The sequence below is a fragment of the Teleopsis dalmanni genome, chromosome 1 (assembly GCF_002237135.1).
Source record: "Teleopsis dalmanni isolate 2A chromosome 1, ASM223713v2, whole genome shotgun sequence".
Classification (NCBI taxonomy): domain Eukaryota; kingdom Metazoa; phylum Arthropoda; class Insecta; order Diptera; family Diopsidae; genus Teleopsis; species Teleopsis dalmanni.
In genome coordinates, this window is record NC_051846.1 from 67,244,395 (window position 1) to 67,256,322 (window position 11,928).

An 11,928-nucleotide genomic window follows, 5' to 3' on the forward strand; every position below is an offset into this window, starting at 1 on the left:
TCCGGATCCGATGTAATGCATTATTCTTTTAAAAAAAGTGCAATCATATAGTAAAATGAAGTATCAAATACCGATATTGGCACTAAGGGATGGTATCTAGTGGGAATATTCGCCATCGAAAGGGGTGCTTAGTTAAATCTAATTAATGGTTACCAAATAAGGAAAATAGCTGTGTTATCGGACAGTCAGGAGCAATGAGTTCGTATGAGGTTGACTCTAACTTAGTATGTGATCGTGTTCAGAAATTAAATGAGTTAGACAAGAATAACAAAGTAAACCACCACACAGAGCAGGGATTATAGGAAGTGAGAATGCAGATGCACTTATCAGAAAATAAGGTCTCTATGAAAATGTAAGAATATTTGAAGGTGTTGTAAAGAATTGTTATAAACTATTGTTATTATTGTAAGAATACCGTGTACAATAAAATAGTACGGCATAGAAAACAACCGTAAATATAATCGTATTGTTTCCGATACTAAGTTTAGAAAACTTGTTTAGAAATAGGATAAGATATTTACAATTTAGGTACGACATCGACTAATTTAGAGTTTAAATAGTCTTCTTCCATTTGGAATGGAATTTTTACATTGACAAGTGGGATGGAGTAAAAAACTTAATTCTAAATTTTACCGACTTCGAATAAATCAAGCATTATAGCTAGCTTATTAGGAGACCAAATTAAAAAATCTGCAGTATATACTATAGGAGTATTCAGTCTGTCTTGCAAAGTCTTTGCAAGGTGCACGAAATGTAAGAATGCTGTACTAAAATTGTAAGTGTGAGAGAACACTTCTGTTGCAGAATTGCAACAAAATAAAACAGCTGTTTTGTAGCAAACCACATCCATATGAGAAGCAACAGTTATCTAAACAGCTGTTTTCTTATCTTTATTGTTTCGTTGCATATATGCGTATTGAAAGATTGTAAGCAGTTACAAGAAACTTTGTGCATGTATTTTGTTGCTGTTTATTGCAAGCTCACTCAATCTGTACATTTCATATGAATTTGCAAGACAGAGTGAAAACCTCCAATATATAACATAAAAAAAAGTGCACACCCTGTTGGTAAGTAGCAATAACTGCTTTTTGTTTCGAATAACTTCAACTAAGGAAAACTTTAAGCAATATATTATATAGCTTTGCATGATCTTATTCAATTCTTTAGAGAAAGTAAACCTATCCATCTTACAAATTTGTCTAGCAAGCAGCATTCTATTGAATGTAGCCTTAATGTCTAATAGTACCATTTCTGTGAAAAGCTCAGTATTAAAATTATATTAGAATATATTTCTGATTCTAAAGACGAAACAGCTGTGTTGTGTTCGCTGCAGAAACCAAATTGAGGGTTGAGTGATAAATTCTTTTTTCTTATACCTTTTTTTATGAACGTTAGTTAAAAACGGTTTATTTAGTACACTAAGGCAGGGGGAGGGAAACCCTAGCAAACATTTTTTGTTTAAGTTATATTTAAGTTAAAATCTCTTCAAATAGATGTGTTTCAGTAAAAATTTTTCAATATCTGATCTAATTGCTTTAGTATCATAATATTTTGGGAATAAAAATGACTCTTCCTTCATTGAAAACTAAACGATCCATTCTGAATTACAAAACGGATGATGGAAAATGCGACAGATCACATAAAATTCACGATCCTAACAATGTGATCCGTTTTTGTCTTTCTTTTGTAAAATACTCGATATATATACGTGAGATGATCACACATATGTCGAGTTGCCTAATCTTATTTCATAATTTAATTATTATAATAAATTCATTCCATTGCATTATATAAATTATATATGAAAAAATTATTTATTGATGATTCAAAAACTTTATTTTTTTTTTTATTATTGTATTTTTATTTTATTAATGGTATATTTGTTACTATTTAAAAAAGAAATTATAAACATTTCCTCCATGACGATAACTTAAGCGTTTTCCATGATGATTTTCACAAGGAGATGAAGTTGTTGTATCATAATTTCCTGTGGTAGATTGAGAATATATTATAGGAAATATAAATGCAATGATGAAGAAGAAAAATGCGAGCTTCATTTGAAAACTTTTTCTTAAGTGTAAATGATTAATATACTTTTATTTAAATGATACTAAATTAAAATTTAGGAAATGCTTCTTATATACTTTTTTTCAATTACTTCAATTGTTTGCTCAGAGAGTATAAACAAACAAACATATTAATTAAATAAAACTAGAACACAGACTTAACCGATTTTTTTTATTGATATTAACAAGCAAATAAGAAGTTTTAAGATATTATTGTATTTTAACAATTTGTCAAAGTTTAGTTAATAAATATTGTAAATACATTGACGCATGCCGATAAAAAATACAGTAAAAGGTCTATTAAACGATTATTCTCATAAACGGAAATCCCTATTAACCGCAAATCGTTCCTAGTGTCTAGTTTTTATTTACCGTTTTCAAATGAACAGATCTTCTAACCGGATAGAATTGTTGATTCCTTCTGATGACTACTTACGAGAGCTTTTCTTGTGTAAATATATTATATTTATATTAAATACATATATATTATAATATATAAATACACTTTCAAATCCATTAAACTAAATCAATTAAACTAAAAATAATGAAAATATGATGAGAAAAATAAAACAAATAAAAAAGAATTATGTATGAATAATATCAAGTTATCGGTATTTTGATCAATACCTAAATAGATTTCATAACCTATGTCTTTAAAAAACTTTAAAAATAGTAACTTTTACACGACTTCTTCTCCATATATTTTGTTTTTTCATATGAAAACAGTCACCCACCTGTTCTATAAGAAAACAGGTGGAAAAACAGAATTTTTTTCTCAGAAAAATTGCTTAATGATATAACGTCACATAACGTCAAGTTATATTGTAGAAGAGATGTATTCTAATTTTCAAGAGCTATGCCTTCAAGATGGACAAGATATTTTAAGGAACTTCTAAGAAAATTAAAAACCAAGGTTTTTGAAATAGTCTTTTATGAAGAGAAAACTAGGGACTATATAAAAAATCAAAAAAAAAAAAACTACTCGTAACATGAAAGAAATGAATGACATGAGTACTAAACTTTAAAAATAATAAAGTTTAAAAAAACTGGGATAAATTCGCTCGAATCGTATAGGGAAGTTGTAATGATTTGAAAATAAGAGTTAAAGCTTACAAAGTAAAATAAGGAAATTAACATATTCATCATTAACGAGGGTCACATAAGATTATCAAAAAATTATTTGGTTGTGAGTGAAAAAATTGAACACTCGATTATAGACGATTCATGTTATTTGTTTAGACCAATAAGAGATCCAATGAATTAGAGCTTAGATCAATCAACCTCAGTTCAATTACAGCAAATGATGTATGGGGTCTATAAAATTGTTAAAGACTAAAAAACATATGATATAAATATATGTTATAGTTACTACAATGACATATTTTATACCAGTTCCTACTATATAGATTTTTTTTATTATTAACTATTCTATTTCTCAGGAAGATATGCTGATTTAAGGTCCGTCATCAACTAAACAACAAATAAATGATATGATTTCTTAGCCTACTTAAAACCTAGTGTGGGGTAGCCCCCCAGCCATTATAGAGTAAAAGTGCGTAATAGCACTAACTCAAAAAGAAGAATCAAGAATCTATTTCTAAAATTTTGTGGCACCCTTTATATTTTCTTAACCCACAATTCTTAAAAATCTCTTTCTTTAAGGATACGTTAGTTTTTTCTAAAAATTGTAAAAATTAAAGTTTAAAGTTAATTAAAAACTTATTTTATATTATTTTTTATAAAAATTTAAAAATTTTTATTTTTTGAGAAAAATTTAAATTATTAATTTATTTGAAAAATTTAAATTATTAATTTATTTGAAAAAGAAATTATAAACTTTTCTTTCTTGATGACGACGGATTTGATGATCCTTCCTGGGACATTCTGTTGTTGTTGCAACTGTTGGCGTCCAACCACTTGTTGTGGTGTCTTGAGAACGAATTACTGGAAATATTATGGCGACAAAGAATAACAAAAATACGAGTTTCATTTTAAAACTTATTTTAAATACAGATGACAGATGATTTAGACTATCTACTTAATTAAAATTAAAAGTCTGTACCTTTATATACTTATTTCAAATGCTACACTTATTTACTCTATACAAAAAAATAAACATATAAATTATGGTAAACATAATTAAGATAAACTTTGTATTGTTATATTGTTTTAGTTTTATGTTATTTAAATGGAAAATTTCAAATATCATTTTTTATATGGTTTATTTTTTCTTGTTTATATTAATAAGCAAATAAAAAATTTAATTATTGTTGGTTTTACTAATTTATACTAAGTGCAAATTTAATTATTAAACTAAGGTTTGAACAATCATTGGAACCCGCTTAACTTTTAGGTACGTTGTTTTTGAACGTTCTTGTAGGGTTGAAGGGATTTGTAGAGAATATCTACTAAATTACTCTATTTACTCCCAATATATTCTTACTAACACAATTATATGGTATCTGTTTCAGTTAGACCAATTTTTAGGACACTGGTATAAATTGATTTGTGTAGCTAATTACCACTAGTATAGGTATGGTATATTATTAAAATTTTAATAAATATTTTAAAAGTATCTTGAATATATTTTGTTTAAATTATTTTTAAAAGAATATATACCTCTGCGTACTTTGAGTTTATAATATAAATTTTCATCGAATTTAAGATTTTAATATCTTATATATATATCGAATCACAGGATTTTGTAAAAATGAAACAAAATTTCTTAATTAGAGAAACTATACTTTATTATGTTTGTAGTATTAAAAAGAACTAGTATTTTACTAGGAGCAAATTTAGGAAACACAGCTTCATTCAAACTAATTCCAACTAACTTTTTATAAAATATCAATTGACATAATGATTAAATAATATTTAAACATTCCATTGCTAATCTGATCAAATTCGTAACAATATATATATATTTTCTAACTGAAGTTAAGGTTTTAATATCATATATATATACTAGATAACCCGACAAACGTTGTTTTGCCTTATAAATTATTTCTAGTTTCTAGATAAATTCTAGTGTAGACAAAAAGTAAGTTACTTATTATAAGTGTGTAAGTATGTGGTAAGTATAAGTATATACGTGTAAGTATATAAGTGTAAGTATATGAGCGCTATGAACGAAAAGGAAAATAAAAATAACAAACGCCAAACAATATTATTTTTAAGTTATTATAGTTTATTTATTAAATTATTAATTTAAAATCAATAGATTTGTATGATACTAAGTTCCCTGGCAACAACTGTTGTATCTTCAAATTTAAATTGTCTTGGATTGACTCTAAATAATAATAATGATAATGGGCTAGTAACATTAACCAACAACAGTCGAAGATAAAAGCACTCGATTTAAATAAATTGAGACATGCATCAACTGGTGAAACTTGCTTGCGGGGCATCCATTTTTTTGTTTGAGCCCATGTGAAATAACGTGGTACTTGTGAATAGAGTAATGTTCTTGCAAAGGCACCAAAATCATCCTTACTATTACACAATTCAAAAAATGCAGTGAGTGTAGATTTAGGTGGATTTGTACCACGATCAATCACTGTCTCGTTCGTGAAAAATACACGCTGACCGTTTTCAAGATGGACGGCTAACTGAACAGCTGCTGGATCCCGTTCATGAATTAGAAAACCGAAGACACGCCAAGCAGCTTCATTGGAGCTGCTGTACCGACCAATTTGGTAGAGCGTAATTTCACCGTTTTTGTTCATTGGAGGAGCATTTACATTTGTATTTTCTACTCTAAACACAGCCATATCACTGCCTTTATGGACATACTTATATATTTGATGCTCTTCACAGAACTGTAAAACTCAACATTTATATGAGCATTGTATGTCTTGCTTAGCACCACCCGCCATTGTCCCCCATTATCGGGATTTCTTCGACGATATATTGGATATCCGTCGGTATTTGTTATAGTATCATTAGTGAATTCTTTAGAAAAATTTTTAGTACATTTTCCATCTGCCAAGCAAGGCGAAGACGAAGAAACGAAGTGGATGTAAATGCTCGATGTACTTGTTGGCGTAGTTACAAAAAATATTAAGAAAAAAATTTTTCTTTTTCAAAAATATAAACAAAATTTATGTCAAAAAAATAAAAAATATTTTGTCAAAGCAATAAGGATATTTTTGCTGGATAGGGACACCCTAATCACTTTAGCGGTATGAAAAACAGATAGTAGCCGATTCTCAGACCTACTGAATATGCATATAAAATTTGGTAAAAATCGGTTAAGCCGTTTCGGAGGAGTACGGTAACTAACATTGTGAAATGGAAATTTTATATATAAGACCGCAAACCGACATCGTTTGGCCTTGTGATTTATTGATGGTCTTTGCAAATGCCAATCTAATAGGAAATTGAACGAGTTTGAATTAAATTGGCTTGTCTGTGAGAATCATTGTAATTCGTGGCAATAAAACTTTTTCGTTTCGGAACTTGCCATTCAAAATGGTGGCTTCGATAATGTTTTTCATTAATTTTTTAATTACCAATCGCTTACTATTGCGTAAAATATGTGGTGGCATGCCTGGCAAATTCAGTGAGTTTAAAAACTCTGCTGGATAGTTTACAACTTCGTTGGTATCACAAACTGTATCGATCGATTTGTATGATATTAAGTCGCCCGGCAATGTCTGTTTTATCTTGAAGTTTAATTCATCAACGTCCATGTTTTTTGCTGCTAATGGCTCTTTCTGCCAGCCACCCATGATTTATGTATTGTATGTGTACATCTGGAAATACGCGGTCAAAGAGAGCATTTTGGGAATCAACGATAGTGCAGAAATTAGGGGCAGTTTTATGAATTCAGTATTTTCATAGACAACAACTTTTCATATCATAGCAAGTTTTCTTTTTCAAAAATATAAAAAAATTTATGTCAAAAAAATAAAAAAATTTTTGTTAAAGCAATAAAGATATTTTTGCTAGATAGGGACACCCTAAGCACTTTAGCGGTATGAAAAATAGATAGTAGCCGATTCTCAGACCTACTGAATAAGCATATAAAATTTGGTAAAAATCGGTAAAGCCGCTTCGGAGGAGTACGGTAACTAACATTTTGACAATGTTGATTTTATATATAAGATATATATAAGATATATATAAGATATATATATATATATATATATTGGTAGATCGAAGTGATAAGATGGCTTCTATTATATATATTATTCAGAGCAAATTTTAACTTGATGGTTTACTAACAATTGTTTAATAGTTAATCAGACTAAGAAGAAAGTGAGCTGTGCATCGCTATGTATTTATCATACGAGGGCGGTTTGGTAAGTCAGTGACTTTTTGAATTTCCCGCGCAGTTACTCCAAATGCAACAGTGTTGCCGTCAGCTGTATTCTACCAGTGGACAACCTTTTAATTTTGAGCTGGCATGTGGATTCAATCTTTCACACAGTACAATTGAAAGCACCTCGTACGCGGCAGATTTAAGGTTGATCCCGTAATAGTTGGCGCAAATCATTGGATTAAAGCAATGATAAAAAGCAGGAAAACCATATTCTGTAGATAACCTGATGCATGTATCCAATCAGCATATTGCAGCCGGCCGTGAATAATCTGGAGGTAGGCCATATGCGCTTGCCACTTTGTTGGTCTTTAGTCGCTGTATACCAACACGCACTTCGTTATGGCTAGATGGTGAAATTTCAATACAATTATTTTGGATTGGGAACTCCAAGACTATTTCTCCAAAGGTGGAATTGCTGTTATCATTGCCAAGTACTAGTTTGAAGAAATGTTCCTTCCATACTTTCAGTATATTCTGTGTATCCGTAAACAGATTACCATTTTCGTTCTTACAGGTTGATGCTCAAGGCTTAAAGCCTTGAGTCAAACGGTTGACTATTTGATAAAATTTACGAGAATCATTCCTGTTTCTATAAACCTCGACTTCCTCTCGTTCGCGATTTCTTGATCTCGTTTCTATGTCCGAATAGACGCTTCGTTACCTTTCGTATTTCCCGATATTGTTCACGCATAAATTATTGGTTTTTATTATTAGACTTACAATATACGTTTGTAAATAGTATAGTACTAAAATCATACTGAATATATTTACTGTTTTAATAAATAATAGATTTTAGATTTCTCAGTAATTAAAAATGTGCTACAATGTTATAGCGAAAAAATAATTTTAAATCGGACTGAAGAGTATCAGTTGTAGAAACTGATTATTTTAAATGAAAAAAATGTATATATCTTTATTTATTATATTTTATTAAATTCAGTAGAAGTAATTTAATAAAGAAACAACTGCTTTAGCTTGAATTTGATATCAAATCAGTGTCAATATAATCTCTATGGTTCTTTGAAGGTTTTTATTTGTTGTCACATTTTTTCATTTTGATTTTTAAACGCATTGATAAATTAAAATTTTAGTTTTGGCTTTACCGAACTCATAGCACCCTTCATACATAGACTTCAATGATGAAACTTTCCAGTATACGTAAAATTTGGTTTAAGCTGATAAGTTCTTGGTAGAGATATTCGCTAGTAGTTATTATCGATATATGTTGCAAAAGTATAATTACAGTTTTTTAAAATAATGTTTATAAAAAATTATTTTTATCAAAATAACATTATTACACAAATACATTTTGTTCAACAGTGTATGGTATTACTATAAATGTATATATTATAACCACTAAATTGAAAGCAACACATTGATAGATATAAGATCTATTATTGATATCTATTGTCTATTTTTGATATCTATCTATTATTTATATCTATTATTGATCTATTACTGATAGTGGATTCATATTTTCCGTAAGCAGTTAAATTTTTTATACTAATATGCAATATAAGTTATAGAGTTATTACTGTTTTATTAATAACAATTATAATAAATATAGTCGTTTTCCTTATAAACTTGTATACAGTGGCGGCGCTAGGCTCAGCGATGTCGGCGACCGCCGACGGCCTTGCGCCTTCCGGGGCCTCGCAAAAAGTTACCTATTGTGGATTCAAAGTACTTAACGAATATATTGAACAATTTGGTTTCATATATGGCATTAATCATATCCGAAATATATCCAAATGTTTATATAGTAACCAGAAGCATGTTCACAGTTTCAGTCAGTATAGTGTGTGCGGAAATAAGCTCCTCAAACTTAAAATTGATTAAGACCTACTTAAGAAGTATGATGATCTAAAAGAGACTATCTCTATTGGCAAGTCTATAAACTGAATCGAAAATAGCAGCTGGTGCAAATTATGAAGATTTATTTATTTTAATTTGTGTTTATTTTAATTTGATTAGCAATAAAACTTTTATACATCCTTCGTCGTATTAGTGAATGTAACTTATTTACTTTTATACCTGGGTAATAAAAGGGGCCTCGCAATTTTAATGTCGCCGACGTCCAGAGTCGGTCTAACTCCTCCACTGCTTGTATATCAACCATCGGTTTATATACAATAATCGTACTCATATTGTAAGTATGTAATTTAAATTAATTATAATTAAGATATTGAATATTATTTAATACATTTTGATAAGAATTTCAATAAAGTAATTGTGTTAGTAATGAAGAGGTTAGAAACATTTTGCAAAGTATATCTCTCACTTGAACATTTGTATGAAGTGTACAAAAAGTTTAAGAACATACTTTAAAATATATGTTTCATGTTATATTAAAGATGTATAATTTTTACTTATCGAAATGTGAAGAACACTTCAAAAACACTTTGTAAAATTTGTATAAAATTATTGATTCAGATTTTTTTAAAGTGTATTTACTTCAGACTACGGAAACGTGGGTTGAATTATTTTGCAATAATATTGCAATCAATACTTCAATTTCTTGACTTATCAAGAGAAACAAATTTTGACGTCAATAATGATATTTTCTAAGAAATTTATATTCTACTGAATTTAATTTTCAATTAATTGTTTCATTATCCAATCTGAGTTGGTTTAGAAAAAAAGAAATGTGTAGCTAACTTGTGCTATATGAACCAATCATTATCTATTGATATTATAAAATAATATCAATTTCTTGCAATTTTTAATTGAACATTTTTTTTTCCAAAGATTTTTCACTTCAACATGCATTTCCAGATATATTTTTTTACAATCAGATTTACTTTATTCTTCAATAAAAAAATAATTGTTTCTGCTATTTTTCAATTAATAATATTGTTTTTCATTGAATATTCTTGTAGTAAATATACAATACATACAATAAATCTTGCCTAAACTGGTCTTCATCTCATAGTACGTCACAAAAAGATCTTATATTAGCTTGTTTTCTACAACGTTTTTCGCAATAATTGATTTCAGATAACACTTAATAACTTCGTAATTGAGTGAACGACAATTATATATTGATACAAAGGACGGGGCTTTTACGCTAATAGTGATAGTAGTTTATATAGTCTTAATAATCCACATTAAAAATTATAATAAATATTGTTGCGTTTGATCCACCCTGTTTACGTGGTCGTTCGCGATCACTGGATTCTGATAAGGAATATAAATAGTTAACTTGGGTTTAGTTGTTGTTGTTGTGATTTGAGTCAGTACTATTGCGCACTTTTACTCTATTGTGGCTGGGGGGCTTTTCCCTGCCCCACACTAAACTTTAACTATACTAGAATCATTATCATTTACTTATTTTCTAACTGATGACGGACCGTATATCAGCATATCTTCCTGTGCGCCCTGAGATGGACTTAAGGTTTGTTAGAGGGGGGTTGAGCAACGTATCAACTTTTGTGAATAATTTTAGGGCTCTGTTCTTGATATACTTTTTCACTGAGTAGACTTAGATCTCTATGCATGTCTGTTGTTCTAATATACCAAAGAATCTTAATTACTCTTCTTAAAGCTAGATTTTGTGCTATCTGTAATTGCTTTATAGCAGTATTTGAGGCTTTGCTGTAAGTAACCGTTTATTATACTCTATATTTTTCAAATACAAACACAAGTTTTTCTAATAATAATATATATCAAAACTTATTTTCTGACTAAACTGACATTCCTAACAATTATATCAAAGTTTACTTAAATTCCATATTCACAACAATATTCTCGTAAAAATCTTGGTTACTTTATTTATTTAATTATTTATTCTATTTTATTTTTTGTTGAGATACAACATTTAAGTTACTTAAAAAATCCAAATTGCGCTTAAATGACAAAATCTTCTGAATTAGGTGGTTGCCAAGAACTTTAAATATTTCAAATGTTTTACATTTTCGGAATTTCTTTTTTAAAGGGATTTTAAATTATATTATTAAACTTTTTTAGAGGAAAGACTATATATGCGTGAATGTTGTCAAACTTTTTTAAAGTAAATTAGCATGGATTTCCTAACAGTTAATTTCAAAAAAACCTGGCTTATATTACATTAATATAACGCAAATAAATAAATAAGTACAGACATCACTTCAATAATAATTGATGTAAATTTTTTTTTCAGAGTAGCAAAAAAATACTCGCAAGTGATGAAATAAAACATGTGAAGCAACAACAATGCTCTTAAAATGTTCAGAGTTATGCTTTACTCGCAAAATATTTCGCGTCTTAAGTTTCAGTGCAGCCAAGTTCAAAAATCAATATATTGTGAATGTTCATTGGAAATATATTGCAAAATTTCAGTCATCCGTTGAAATCATATGAGCAGAAATGATAACAATTTGTAATATATGAAAACAATGCGATAAAAAATGCTTACCATTACTCTCCTATTATTCATTTTATCTTATTTTATTTAAATTAATTAATTTTAAGTGTTTACAATATTTATATTTCATATTGTACACAAAACAACAAAAACATATACCAAAAACAAGCATTTAAAATATTTTCAAAGTGATGCCA